Consider the following 9578-nt stretch of genomic DNA (forward strand, 5'->3'; position numbering starts at 1 on the left):
ACCAAAACGGACGATCTACTGCAGTGGTTCTCAAACTTTTTCATGTCAAGGACCCCCTGACATTATATGTATTTGGGCTGAGGACCCCCCATCTCCAAAACTATTTTGTGCCAGGGATTTTTCAAAAATAGCAGATCTACAAGCTCATAGCGCGGCACTCGGTGCCGCGCTATGAGCTTGTAGATCTGCTATTTTTGAATAGCCAAAGTATAAAATATGGTTAAGTGGTTAAAATGACTGCGACGCTATGTTACCTAATTTTGCTGGGGACCCCCCCCAAGGACCCCACTTTGAGAACCAATGCTCTACTGTACATACGCCCCACCAATGTGACGTTTTGTTTTCTACTGTATTATAATTGATGATGAATGTAATAAATGGCAAACACTGTTGTTCCTCATTATCTGATGATTGTGCAGGAAAAGACCCCATCATTACAGCATCGTTTATTAACAGTTGTGGGAAAAGTACTCAGTTTTTAGTTTAGTAAAACTATCAATGGTAATACTCTGTTGCAAGTAAATGTCCGGAATTCAAAATTGACTTAAAGGACAACTTTGTTTTTTTACAACCAAGGTTTATGTTTTAGCTTGTAATTAAAGAAAAGAAAAGATGAATATTTTCATTTACTGCTTTCTAAAGTTTTAGCAATTTTCGTGATATTTTTCACAGTGGGCGGGGGCATTCTGTCCGGTGGCTAAATATGTCTTTTTTACACAATAAAAAAGGTCCGGTGGTCTTTGATGACCAGATGTGAGTTATTGGGGGCTAGAAGAGCTACTGTAAATAATAATAAAGACATCGCTGGGTTATTGTGTAAAAAAATACATATTTAGCCACTTGCCCGAATGCCCCCGCCCACTGTAAAAAAGATTGCGAAAATTGCTAAAACTATAGAAGGCAGTAAGGGCGCGCTCTCACCAAAAGTTGGCTGGCTGCTGTTAAACGCAGGTTGTGCGCGGCCACAGTTTTTTGCAGCCAGCGGATTCTAAAAAAACGCTGTGACGCACCTGTCACTCACATTCAAGACCGTCCCCGTAGCCCGCACCGCCACTAGACACTAGACAAAAAAATGTCTTTGCACTTTCACACTTGGGGTTCGTACATCTACATACACATTCAAATTTAAAAAATAATATACTTACCCCATGGCCACGGATGTTACAATCATGTACGGCTCCTCATAAGTATCCGTATCTTCCGTATTGTTCAATAAAAAGCATTTTAATCCAATCAGTGGTCATTTTCTCCGTATGCTTTCAACTGCGCGACCCTACCCAGCTAGCAAAATATCGCACATTTCTGGCGTGAGGCCGTCCCCACGCCACGCCGACCGGGGCGTCCGCCGGGCGGGACACGCCGCGTCCACTCGGCGTCCTTGATCAGCGTGAGCCGCGCGTCACGCCGAGCCGCTAATCAGCCTCACTCCGGCGGAGAACGCCAACCGTGGCGTTCGTCGGTAGCGGCCGGGTAGCGTAGGGCCGTCATATAATATGCTGTATATACCCCCCCCTCCCTCCCTTTGGGAATCCCCCCTCCTCCCTTTCATCCCCTATATTTAGCGGCCATTGTTACACCCCCCCCGCATTTGAGGTTTCTAAACATGTCAAGTAGCAATACAGAATAAGGTCCCCATCTGACACAGTTCCCCTGTATCTCTAAGTATCTGTCTAAGAACATGACATAATGCAGAAAATACATGGCCTACATGAAATAATGCAGCACAGACATTAACTCCATTGTTATGGTATTTATTAGAAAAGGAAGGCACAGAAATAATAATCCTAAAATACAAATGTATCACTTTAAAATGGCAGACAGTGAGAAAAGTATTCCACATAAAAGTATCAATGCTGTAATAATATGTGTGAAGTCAGACTGGTAATCAATAGCCTACTTAAAGTAACAAAACAAGTAAACATACCCATTGAGCAGAATGTCAAGTAAAAAATGCATAAGAATATTAAAAAATAGGAGATCTATGGTCCATTTGTACACTCAGAGTTGCAGACCTGTAAGGGTCCATTTGGTTTCATCTGTACACAGACTTTCAGACATGTTAAGTCCATTTTGGTTCCATGTGTTACTGGTGTATGTGTTTCTAGTTAACATGCTACAGACTCAGAGCCATATCAAAGCTACTGGACAAAAGTAAACATACCCATTGAGCAGAATGTCAAGTAAAAAATGCATAAGAATATTCAAAAAATAGGAGATCTATGCTGCCCTGCCAAGGTAAAGAGCAGTAACTACGAAATCAAAAATCACTGAAAAATGGGTTTAAAAGTGATTCAACTGGTCAGCCAAATGAGATATCGGCATATAAGTGATATTACACTAATTGTGCATCTGTTCTTGAGGTAATTGTTTATCCCCCAAAATCACAAAGGCTAATTTGACCTTTGGGATACTCAAATAAGTCGGCGTGTCCAAAAACGTAGTTACTGCTCTTTACCTTGGCAGGGCAGTTGTACTCTTGCAGACCTGTAAGGGTCCATTTGGTTCTATCTGTACACAGACGCTCAGACATGTCCATTTGATTCCATGTGTTACCGCTGTAGTTTGTCCTGGTGTACTGTATGTGTTTCTAGTTAACATGCCACAGACTCAGAGCCATATCAAAGCTACTGGAATGAATACAAAATGGGCCACTGTTCATTTAATTCAATTTTGGGTTCTGTGTGCTGGTGTCTGTCGCCCGCCTCTTCTTCCAAAGCCAATGCAGTTCCTTCATGTGGAACGCGTCACGTGAGCCACCCAACGAACGCCAACTGAGAGGGAGAGAAAGGAAATAAATTAGACAACGGTGGTGTTGGTACTTTAATAAGGACCCCCAATTTAACATGCATCAGGTCTACAGACCCTGTTAATGGCATGGCTATCTCTGAGACCCCAATTTATATAGTGAAATGTATGTTAATTTAACTCAGTGTGTAGAAACCCTTGATACATTGATCAGTTCCCCTCTTCTAATGCCTCACTAAATTTCCACACCAACACCATTTTCACATAATGTTCAACTATCATGACATAGAGAGGTTGCCTTGTGCCTTCATACCTGAGGAGAACTCCTCTTGTCCAAAATGGTACAGCTGGGTTCCATGATGCCAACCTGGAGGTTATGCTGTATAGAGAGAAAGAAGAGAGGAGAAAAATACATTTAAGATTTCGGCTGTGGCATAAGATTGTAGATTGGCTATTTTCAGCAGCCAGTTCATTTAATGTAAAGCAAAATAATTAAGAAAATTAGCAGCCGTGTGTGTGTGTGTGTGTGTGTGTGTGTGTGTGTGTGTGTGTGTGTGTGTGTGTGTGTGTGTGTGTGTGTGTAAGCTTTTAGCTAAATTCTGCCTTACTCTAGCCTTCAGCCAACATGAGCTCGGCGATCTATATAAATAAAGTATCCATAACACAGATTTACCTACCAATCCATCGATCAACAGTTAGTATCATAACTCTGTGACGTGATTAAAGTAATGTGGGTAGCAAGAAAAGTCTAGTCAGTTAGCTACAGTAGGCTAGCGAGCTAGCACGCTAACATGTAAACAATGAAACAGTGAAACATTTCTAAAACGACATATTTAGACTACACACAGCAGGCATACATCCACACAGATACAAAAAAATAGTAGGCTAATACACTAACCTTTAAATTACATTTCCCCGGAGGAAAAGGATCGATATATCAGCGGTATGTTTTCCCTCCGTCGAGAAGCATAGAGGAGAAAGAGAAGTGACGACGGAGAAGCAACCGGATGTCCTACCGTTGCTCAAGGAATCGAGCTGTAGTGTTGCCATGTCTGCTTATTATAAGCGACTTTGGGTTTGTTTGAAGACGCGTTGTGAGCTTGTACATCGGCTATTTTCAATATATATATATATATATATATACACACACATATCTAGGCCATGTGGCCTATAGTCACCACATGACTATAGCCAGCAATACACAGTTTTGGGCTTGTTTTCATAGACCTGGCTGCTTATTTCTCTCGCAAAATATGGCAACACTGGTCAGTGATTTGATGTAAGCGTCCCTTGCGTATATCCGGTGTATATCGCCACCTACTGAACTGGAGTATATTGAGTTCCTGCTGTAAGGCCTAAACAAAGTATTATACAACTTGATAATAATAATAATAATAATAATAATAATAATAATAATGATATTGATAATAATAATAAGACACTTCATTATATATATTTTGTTTTAAATAAGCAAATACATCAACTCTAAATTAGAATTAACAATGCAAGGAATAAATATAATAGCAACAGAATAAGAATAATAAAAACAACAAAGCTAAAAAACAACAACTGAGGAGCAATTAATCCTTGGAATTATTCAGTAGTCCTATTATCAGTATTATTACTGAGGTCACCTTATTTTGTTTTGAACACTAAATAACATTAATATACACGATTACAAATAGCTTCAGGTTTAGGGGGGGAAATGGCAAAAAAAAAATGTTATAGTTTTACTTGTTGACTTTTTTGATAGTGTTTAATTTGGACTACTTTTTATATATAGTTTTACTTGTTCACTTTTTTGATAATGTAATTTGTATATTTGGATTATCTCTGTGCCTTTTTCTAATAAAAAAAAAGAGGAAAAAAAAGTCTTTACTGCATTATTTCAAGTACATCAGGGGTCAGCATACTCAGATACAGCAGGGAAGCTGCCAAAATGTTCTTATTTTTTATTTGTGCAACTGTCATACGACTGTAGCAAAAATATAGCTTTACAGACCCATACAGACAGACAGGCAGACAGACAGAGTTTATATAAATAGTTTTACGTTTCACTTTTTTAATGGTGTTGAATTTGTATATTTGGATTATTTCTGTGCTGTGATAGCAGTGAAAATGAAGTGATAGCAGTGATGATAGCAGTGATGTTCACCCAGTTTAATTTCAGGGACCCCAGTCCAATGGCATTTCTATCTTTGGGACCCAAATTAACTTTATCTTTAATTAAAATCATGGTTAATTTAACTCTGAAACACGTATAACGTACACTTTTCACGGGTCCATTTGGTTCCATGTACACTTTTACTTACAGACCCATAAGGGTCCATTTGGTTCCTTCCTATCATTTAGCTGGGGACCCCCTGGAACTCCCTCAAGACCCATGGTGGTCCCTGGACCCCACTTTGAGAACCAATGGTTACAGAATGTATAGGGAAAATTCAAAGCGTGGCATTAACAGCGTCAGGACGTCGTGACGCTGGCTGCAGACCGCCGCAGACTCTTGTGAAATGCTACTCCGCCGGACATTTCGGTGAGCGAGACATCTCCGGCGTGAGGAGGGCGTGAGGAGGGTGAGCCTCCGCTCGGCGGGGCCCGCTCTGTCCAGGCCGGCCTGACGTCGGTTGCAACGCCGATCTGCTAGCTGGGTAGCGGTTGAGAGGTGTATTGCACTGTTGGTACATTATAACTCTATGGGAAAATGGCCACCAATCGATTAAAATGCTTTTTATTGAACAATACGGAAGATACGGGTACTTCTGAGGGCCCGTACATGATTGTAAAATCCGTGGCCATAGGGTAAGCACTTTATATTTTAAATCTGAATGTGTATGTAGATGTACGAACCCCAAGTGCACAAATCATAAAGTACTGGGTGAGATGCAACAGCTACAACCAGTTGGTCCACTGAGATCACCATGTTGCTTCCTGAGTCTTGGGACGGTCCGCCTTCGACTCACCCGATTGGACAGAGGGGGAAAATCAGCTCCTGCCTCCAGCAGATTTATGCTTCTTCGTGCAGAGCGGATAAACGCAAGGTCTGCGCGACAAGCGGAAAAATCTGCTCTTGCGTGAATCCACGCATTTGCATTGACAAAGCATTGGCAGATTCTGCCCCAGAGGTAAAATAAAAGTGCGGTGGGAGCGCGCCCTAAATGAAAAATGTGCAACATTCATCTTTTATTTACTTTAATTACTAGCTAAAACATAAACCTTGGTTGTAAAACACCAAAGTTTTCCTTTAACGTACAAAAGTAGAAAGTGCTCATTATGCTTAATGTCCCATTTCACAAGTTTTTAAATGTATAAAAAGCGACGCATTGTGAGCTTGTAGATCTGCCATTTTCAAATGGCCGTAATGTGTATAGGGCTGAAGTCGTTAATGTAGGTTTTGTAATAATATTCAAAATGTACAAAGTAACTAGTAACTAAAGTTGTCAAATAATAGTGGAGTAAAAGTACAATATTTGCCTCTGTAATGTGGTGGAGTAGAAGTAAAAGTATTGGAAATACTCAAGTAAAGTACAAATAGCTAAACATTGTGCTTAAGTACAGTACTTACGTAAATGTACTTTCCACCACTGTTTATTACAGTGGTCAATTTGGGGGTCCTCGACACAAAAGATTGAGAACCTCTGATGTGTTCGAATAATGTACAAATAACTTTAGCTTTCTATTTTTCAATAACAGCTGTGCTAGTCAGGTTGTTATTCAATTTTATGGATCAGCAGATTCACGCAATGTTTTGTCAGTGTTTTAGTATTAAACATAACAGTAAAATAAATGCTTACATTGAGTGGATTCTGTCACATATACGCCATGCAGTACCTTCATGTAACACTCGGGGTAGTGGTACATGAAGTGGTAGACATACCCGCATTTTACAAACGGTTCCATATTTGCAGATGAGTTCACTACAGCAGGGGTCTTCAACGTTTTCAGGCCAAGGACCCCCTAGCTGAGAGAGAGATGAAGCAGGGACCCCCTCTATATTGTATAAAATTGTGTTTCAGATAAACTTTTGCTGCTATTTTTTCCCTCTACACACCTACTGTAAAACTCTTTGCCAAAAATAGCCGATCTGCAAGCTCACAACGCCTCGCGGCTGAGGCATTGTGAGCTTGTAGATCTGCTATTTTTGGCTAAAGTTCTCTTCAGAATAGGGATGCTAGGGTTCAAGTGATTAATGTAAAAAAATATATATATCACACAAAGATTTTGGCGGACCCCCTGTAGTAACTCTGAGGACCCCCTAGGGGTCCCGGACCCCCCGTTGAAGACCCCTGCACTACATAGAACTGCCTGGATGGATGGATGATTAGATGGATGAAAGTCACCTGTTCTCAGTCTCCTAGTACAGCGGTTCTCAAAGTGGGGACCGGGGACCCCCAGGGGTCCTTGAGGGGGTTCCAGGGGGTCCCCAGCAAAAGGAGTTAATGTACAGTAGCATCAAAATCAGTTTAACCACTGTAACCCTATTTCATACTTGGGCTGTTCGAAAGTAGAAGATCTACAAGCTCACAACTATATGAGCTTGTAGATTTAACTAATTGTGAAAACTTTAGAACATTTTTGAAGAAAGCATCTTAATGAGTCTTGAAGCATTAAGTATTAATTTACCCAGTGACTGAACACTGTACTCATACTGTTTAATGTCAAGGACCCCCAAATTAATACGTATCAGGCCATGGACCCCCATCTGAACATATGTTGTGCCACAGACACAATGATTTTAGATGTATTCAACAAGCTGTTTGTTAACTTTTCTTCAAACATCACAGATAAGTGTCCAGATGAGGATTTAAACCTAGGTTTGTCATTTCACTGGCACTAGGGTAAGTAATAATAGTCATCACATAACATCTGCTGTGGTCTGTAACATGTACTGCACTCATCTAATTACTGAACATTCAGCAATAGGGAATAACATGGAAGGAAACATCAATATCCCAAATTTATGGCAGAAATAAATGCAGTAGCACAGGGTGTTTCTGTTTCCCATTAACCAAACAATTAGGCTCAACACAAACATGACTCATGACTTGACCTTAACATTAAGCACATCTCTGCTGATCAACATTAAACCAAACAGACTTATCACTGAACACTCACAAGAGGAACAGGTTTGGGTCTGGAGATGTGACAGTCAGTTTAGGCTTCCTCCTTCTCTAGTAGTTAGTTAGTTCCTCTTTCTCTGTGTAGAAAGTCTGACTGAGGATTTGTTTTGCCTCTGAGGCAGCACACCTGTTCTAATCAGTTAATTATCATGAACCTCAGCTGGTACATAACTAGTTGAGGGTGGCATCAATTGACACTCCACTGTGCTCTTAAAGGGCCTCTGCAACAACTTTTGTGTCAAATTTTGAATTCTGGACTTTTACTTGTAAAAGAGTAATTATACTTTGCAGTATTTATACTTTTAAGTAAAACATTTGAGTAATTTTACCACCACTGTTTGATGTCAAAATGCTTTACTGCATGTACAACTTTCTATACAGTACTTTTACTTGTAACCAGGGCAGTAAATTCAGGGAGAAGACACCAGTGTCTCTTTCTTGTCATGTAGACACCAGTGTCTCTTTCTTGTCATGTAGACACCAGTGTCTCTTTCCTGTCATGTAGACACCAGTGTCTCTTTCTTGTCAATATGTAAAAAAAACAGTGTCTCTTTCTTGTCATGTAGACACCAGTGTCTCTTTCTTGTCAATGACATCAGTGACTCTGCTGTCCTGACATCAATGACTCTGCTGTCCTGACATCAGTGGGGAGTTCATTCCACCACTGTGGGACCAGAACAGAAAAAAGTCGTGACTTTACAATCTGATGGATCAGATTGTAAATACCATTATGCATTTATTTCACAGCAGATAGTCTACATATTAGGCCATCAAATATAAAAATCTTGTTTTATATTTGATGGCCTTCCTGACCTGGCATTTGCCTTTGTGCTCTCAAATAATGAACACCAAAGGTCAAGTGGCCTTGCCCCTAAAATTACGAGATTCCAGGCCTGCTTGTAACACAGTGTTTCTATGTGGTGGCATTGCTTTACTTAATCCATTAAGACCGGGAACGCATCTGTGTCATTTTAAGATGTCTTTGGGCTATTCAAAAATAGCAGACCTACAAGCTCATAGCGCGGCACGAGTGCCACGCTATGAGCTTGTATAGCTGCTATTTTTGGACTTTTGCAAGTCTTTGAATGTATATTTTTTAAAGCGAACATGTGTAAAATATTTCAAAAAATGTCATCATGCATCTCAGTAGCCAATCACAGCACGTCCTGCGAAGTGACGCGCTTACATGCGTCTCGCTAGCCAATCACAGCGCGTCTGCGAAGTTTGAAGTTCATTTCATCATGTGTCTTGTTAGCCAATCACAGCACGTCCTCTAAAGCTTAGCCTATGGGTGTGTTTTCCACAGCATGGCGTCACAGCCAAAGACACATTTTCACGACGGAAAGAAAAACTTTCACCACGGATGGGTCCTAAACCCTCTTATAGGAGCGGTTGCACCGCTCAAAAAAAAAGATAATAGCAGATCTACAAGCTCATAGAGCGGCACTTGGTGCCACGCTATGAGCTTGTAGATCTGCTATTCTTCTGTAATAGCCAAAGAAATGTAAAAATGAATCTGCAAAATGAGTACTTTTACTTTTGGTACTTTATGTATATCTTTATGCCAATACTTTTGTACTTTAAATCAAGTAAATTGTGAATTCCGGACTTTTACTTCTAACAGAGTAATTCTACTTTGCAGTATTTATACCTTTAAGTAAAACATGTGAGTACTTTTCTGTGTCATTTTAAGATTTCTTTGGGCCATTCAAAAAT

General features: G+C 40.3%; 1 long non-coding RNA gene across 1 annotated transcript; it reads right to left on the minus strand.

Annotated features, from left to right (window-relative positions):
- Positions 1–1770: 1770 nt before the first annotated feature.
- LOC311040736 lies at positions 1771–3714 on the minus strand. Its single transcript, XR_014600296.1, has 3 exons — positions 3644–3714; positions 3059–3124; positions 1771–2771 (listed from the first exon to the last, which is right to left on the minus strand). It is a non-coding gene; the product is annotated as an uncharacterized lncRNA (long non-coding RNA).
- Positions 3715–9578: the final 5864 nt, after the last annotated feature.

The sequence above is a fragment of the Gymnoscopelus microlampas genome (assembly GCF_963454915.1).
Source record: "Gymnoscopelus microlampas genome assembly, chromosome: 24".
In the NCBI taxonomy this organism is placed as follows: domain Eukaryota; kingdom Metazoa; phylum Chordata; class Actinopteri; order Myctophiformes; family Myctophidae; genus Gymnoscopelus; species Gymnoscopelus microlampas.